Genomic DNA, 6000 nt, shown 5'->3' on the forward strand with positions numbered 1-6000 from the left:
AACAAGGCTAGATAAGAGCCCAGTTTGGGTTTTTAATCACCTTATTCCTTGCCTAGCTTTGAGAAGTGGATGCTGCATCATGACTGCTCTGTCATTCTTACTTCCAGGTACAGACTGGGGAGGTGGCTGGGATTTGTATACAATCTATATACAAACAATGTGGGGTGTTTTTTTACCAAGTGCTTTACCAAATCTGGCTATTAAAGATATTTTTGTGGCTAGCACAGCTGATGATCTGACAGTAGACATAGCTTCAGCTTCAACGCCGTGGAGGTCATCTAGCCCCTCATGTTATCACAGCAGTGAGATGAATTCTGGCACTAGCGACCATCATCTCTTTCCTGACTGAATGCTGTTCTTAGGCATTTTGTTCTTGACAGTATGCCTCTCCAGAGAAGTGGGAATCTTAAGCTCAAAAGAATCCTGAGGCAAATGGTATTTCAGTCTCATCTAATTCCAGTGATACACCAAGTGCTGAACAAAAAACCCCCAGAAATGACAGAAGAAATAGCAGGAGAAACTTGAGATCACCTTTGGCCTGAATCAAGAGGAGTTCTTACTCTGCCTTACAGATAGATCAGTTTGCAAATGTTGCTGCTGCTGTTGCTAATTCCCTTGAATATATGACCCATGAGATTGAAAGTGAGCTGATAGGAGATCTCCTGTGTTGCCACATGCTAACAGCTCAAAAATATGCAGAAGGTATAGGCAGAATATCATCACTGGTTTCCTACAAGAAAATGCTGTGAGTTGGTAAGTGCCTTGAGATTAGCATTGGGGTGGACTTGCAATGACTCAAAATCTTTCTTGATTGTGGAATGCCTTTAAAAGTAGCCTGTGTTTCTGCTGGTATCATGCAGAAAGCATTAGCCAACATGAAAATAGCATGGATAATTGCTGTGAAGATGGTTAACTTCATCTAAGATTCACCCGTGAAGTCATCTGGATTTCCAGTTTTGTCCAGTGACATAAGCAATGAACGTGTGAGCTCCTGTTTTTGTTCTAAAGTATAGTGGCTATTGAGGCAAAATTCTTGATCACTTATTTTCTTCATTTTTAACTGCAATTTTTTATACTGTGAGCCTTTTTCTCTTCTGTGTATTTCGATTATCATTTTGCTTTGAAAACAAGACATGGCTTTGCTTGGCTCTTTGCGTAACAAAATCAAGACCTTCATCATGAAGTTTCATCCCCAAGTCTGCTGAGTTAGAGAAAACAACTTAGATTCATTTGAAACCTTTTATAACTTTTTGGCTGACATATGTATTGAGATTGATAGGGATAGTTGTCAAATACTAGTCTTGCCAGTACTTCTCTGAAACAAAGAATGATTGGGACTGAAACTTGTGGATTCAGACTGTGCAGGTATGTTTCCAATCTAAGGGTTAAGAAAAGAGGGCCAATCATTCAAATTATTATTCAATGATGGACTAAAACTTGCATTTGAGAAGCGACTTCATAACTTACCCCAGCTAAAATGAAAAGAGAAATACCCTTACCTGGAAGATAAAACCCAGTAATATTGTTCTCAACCATCTACTTAGGAAAATTGGGTACAAATTGACATAAATTGGGTATTGAAGCAGAGGTACCACTAAAACTGTGACTGATTCTATTAAGTCCTCTCCCACTTTGTGCTGCAAAACAATCTCTATCTTCTTGTTAGCATGGTCGGACACATCCCTGTAAGTGACTGTGGATTTCTTTTCCAGAGGCTGTAAATGTTTCAGATGTGTCTGTCAGGCCACATACCAGTTACACTTTAGCATTAGCCAAAAATAATGACACTTCATCCTTACTGAACTAACATAACACAGTTATTCAAACTTGGCCACCTACCTACGCATTCCAACCTACAAAACACTGTGAGGGAAGAAAATTGGAGTGGGATCATCGTTTGGCAGATACATATCATAAATTAGCGATCTTCCCAAGGCTTTTCACTGAACCAGCAGCGCAGATAAATAGCTGTCATTGAGGCACCAAGCTCGCATTGTAAGGGAACGTAGTAAGAAGAAATCATTAATACAAACATTATTAAACAGTCACTGATTCTTTGGAGGATAAACTGAATGGGATGGATAAACATTCTCAGCTGCATGTTTCAGGAAAGAGCATCAGTTATTGAAAGCTGCTTGAGTCAGGGCCCCGAGTGAAGGGTAAAGGCACTGCAGCCTCCTCCTGCCCGCCCGGGGCCTTGGCCCTGATGGGCTGCGGGGTGTCACCGGGGATCGGGGTGCTCGGGGCAGCGCTGATGGGCTGCGGGGTGTCACCGGGGATCGGGGTGCTCGGGGCAGCGCTGATGGGCTGCGGGGTGTCACCGGGGATCGGGGTGCTCGGGGCAGCGCTGATGGGCTGCGGGGTGTCACCGGGGATCGGGGTGCTCGGGGCAGCGCTGATGGGCTGCGGGGTGTCACCGGGGATCGGGGTGCTCGGGGCAGCGCTGATGGGGCGCAGGGGTGTCACCGGGGATCGGGGTGCGGTGAATAGAGCTGCGAGAGAGAGTCTCACCGGGGGCTGGTTGTCTGTGCTCGAGAGCTACGTTTAGGCTCAGGTGTGAGGTTGTAGGTGTGCCTGCCCCTAGTTCTGTGACCTTTCGCGAGGGTCTCGTGATCCAATCTCCAACCTGTTTTTTTACTTGGCTACCTGGCTTGACCACAGACCTGCTTTGTCACTGTGGGCTTTCCTGGCAACTGCTGGACTTCTGGCTGATCCTGTTACCAAACCTGCTTCGCTCTTCTTGCTCAGGGGACGCGGCTCCCGCTGGCCTTGCTGCCGCGCCGAGCGCCCGGCCGGAGTGCTGCGGGTGGCTCGCCTGCTCCGGGCCACCAGCTGCCCTGGTGGGAAGGGAGCAGTGCCTCCAGCCCCCGGGCCCGGAGCCAGAACCACCAACTGGTGCACTGCACTCCCCTAGAGAACTTCAAGGAATGTGGAGACTTGTAAGTCAAATGGAAGAGAGCAGGGCACATAGGAACCAGGTTTTCTCTAATTCAAACCAAAAGACCCGTTTACTTTGGTAGGAAAGACTGTAGCCAATTGTAAATACCACTACAAATGTTTTCGGAAACAATGGTTTACTTCTGCAAGCCGCCCCAGATCTTTGAGACCTTTGAGCTTTACAGCTGTCATCCAAAATGAAACACTAATGGATATCATTTAACAGAGGATGTTTTTAAAAAAAAAAAAAAAAAAAAATGCTAAATGCTAATGTCATCGACATATTTGGTTAGTGTTTTGTAATCAACTTTTTCCCCCCCTTTACAACCCCTAAAGGACTTTGTGGACTATGTTACTGTGCCACTACTATCTTACCACTAAGGTAAGAAATATTTTATCACATTTTGATCCCTATTTTTACTCCAATTTACATTACGGCATATTAAAGATTTCTGTTGTTCAAATCAGTGAACTGATGTTATTCATTGAGATTTTAACCCTAAATATTTTCACACTTTTGGTTTCCATCATGTATTTGACATAATTCAAATGTAACTAATTAGTACTGAAGTACAACTTTTCATTTATCACATCTTTGCAGATAGATTTTTAAAGCATTTATTCTGATTACTTGTTTATCATTATACACGGCTTCAGATTAGAACCTTGACTTATTTTAATAGGGATTCTGAAATCTATTAATACGTCCTGCTTGTAAAAGGCCTAACAAGAATCCTGTTATTTCCATAACATAGTGGTATTGCTGTAAACATCGCAAAGTGATTATGTTTTCACTGTTTTATTCAAAGATGCGCAGTGCTAATACTTATCCCTCAACTTCAATATCATTTTGGAACCACTATCCTGAGAAGTAGATAATGTTAGAAAGCAGGCAAATTATCAATGCAGAGTGGCATAGTCATCAATAGGCTACAAAATACACTTTTAAAATCATGCTTTTACAAACATGGCACAGACTCTGCTGTAGCACTGTATGCTCTAAAAGCTGCAGATATATTTTAGAAAACACTGATGAAGCCATTACTGCTCCATCCATTTGTTCATAGTATATATCATTATTCAAGAAATTTAAGAACTGTAATGATGGAAAATCACACAGAAAGAAAAGAAAAGGAACATGGACTTTGTCAGAAACAAGGGCTACATTTTTATTCAAGAGGCCCATAATGATGGAAAATCACAGTGAAAGGCAGAGACGAAACAGGGATCCCATAAAGGACTGACACACCACAGTGGCACAAGTAGTAGAACAGTCATAGCAAGCGGATAAAAATAAAGAAAACAAAATTAACTAGAGAAGAGCTGGACTCAGGGATGAAGCACAAACCAGAAACAAATCACAGCAAATGCTGAAGATTAATTTCAAAGAATCTGCTGAGAATGAGTGGAGAGACAAGTTGCATCAATATTAATGAAGCTGAAATAGAACTCCAAACGACCACGAGTACAAAATGGCACACAAAGCATTTTCTTTTAAATAGGTTGGAGATTGGATCACGAGACCTTCACAGAAATGAACAGAATTCACAAGACATTATCATGGGAAATGTGATAAACAATCACAACATAAATCTTAAAAAAGAACTATAGAAATATTAATTACTAGCACATACATTTATTTTAAAAAAATGGTTTATAGATTAAATATTCAGGAAAGTAAGAGGAGAAGTGTATTTTCTGATATCCAATGATCTATAAATGTCTTAAAGGGATCTTATATTTCTTAAGGTACCAGCCTTTGATTTTTCTCGAGCAGTCTAGGAGAGCTAGGCATCTCAAATCCTTAGTAATATTTTCCACTTTAAGTTCATATAATATGCAAGGAAATATTATTGCCCACCTTGAAATGAAAAAAGAATAAATATATGTTATATGTAGGTTGGCAGTCAGAGCTCTGTGCAGGCAGGAAATAAACTTTTCTTCCTAAATTACTTAAGCTACCCACTAATATTAGACAGCCATGACTACAGGCTATGGAGCTTTCAGAGATTCTTGGATTCTTGACATTAAAAATTTCTGCCCTACCAGCTGACAACTGTATTCACTTCTCGTCAGATAGCCTATGGTTAGAAACAAGGGGTCACACCTTAGGAACCTGATTTCTAAAAAAGACCAACACAAATCTGTAATTTCTCAGATGATGTTGTCAGGAGTCCTGTGAATTGTAACTGGCACGTCAAACGTCGCACGGTCTCCCTTAGCGGGAAAGCAGAGCAAGTGAGTACCTTTCCCGATAAAGATTGCTCTTCCCTATGAAAATGCCTCGTGACAGGCAAAATTTCAGTGTCGCAGAGATACAATCAATTGATCTGTTTCACTCCTGTAACAAATTAAACTATTAAAGGTTTTGCATCTGACACGAGTGGCTGCATGTTTTTCCTTCCTCTCTTAGCAGGTCACTGATGTTATTTCAGTGCCTTCCCGCAGCTTATCAGCAGTAGTCTTCTCCACTTCAGGGTTCTCATTGCGCTGGCTGTAAATGCGCTAACCTTTCTTTTACATTGTAGTAAAGACGTAATGATCTAAGTAAAGCTATTGAGAGGAACAAAAATACTTTGTAAGCCGAAGTTTTGGTTTAAAAGGGAGACCGGGATATAAAATATTGGCATAAATGTATATAAAGATGTAGATTAGATTTGGCAGAAGAATAGTTATTTGCGGTAGGCCATGCTCTCATGTTTCTTCAGGAGGGCAGGAATTACATAGTGGCAGCCCATAGTTAAACTCTGGCTGAAAATCCCTATGCGGAATTTATTTGGGTTCTGAAATCCATATTAGCGAAATCTGTATCCAAGCATCCACGCTGTTAAGCCATACTTTGGTTGTACCCACAAAAATGTTAGGATTGTGAGGCAACAGGATTTCTGTGATCATGTTTTATTTCTTACCATGGTCTTAGTAAACTTTGCCACCTGATAAGTAATTTCTCAGTGTTTGGTAATAGGATTTCATTGTCTTTCCAGAACTCCTCCACAGAGGTGTTCTCAGGCTGTTGGTGGATCAGCGAGCACTTATGGTGTGCCCCGTTCTGTCCTGCTGTGT

Source organism: Aquila chrysaetos, chromosome 6 (assembly GCF_900496995.4).
Source record: "Aquila chrysaetos chrysaetos chromosome 6, bAquChr1.4, whole genome shotgun sequence".
Classification (NCBI taxonomy): Eukaryota; Metazoa; Chordata; class Aves; order Accipitriformes; family Accipitridae; genus Aquila; species Aquila chrysaetos.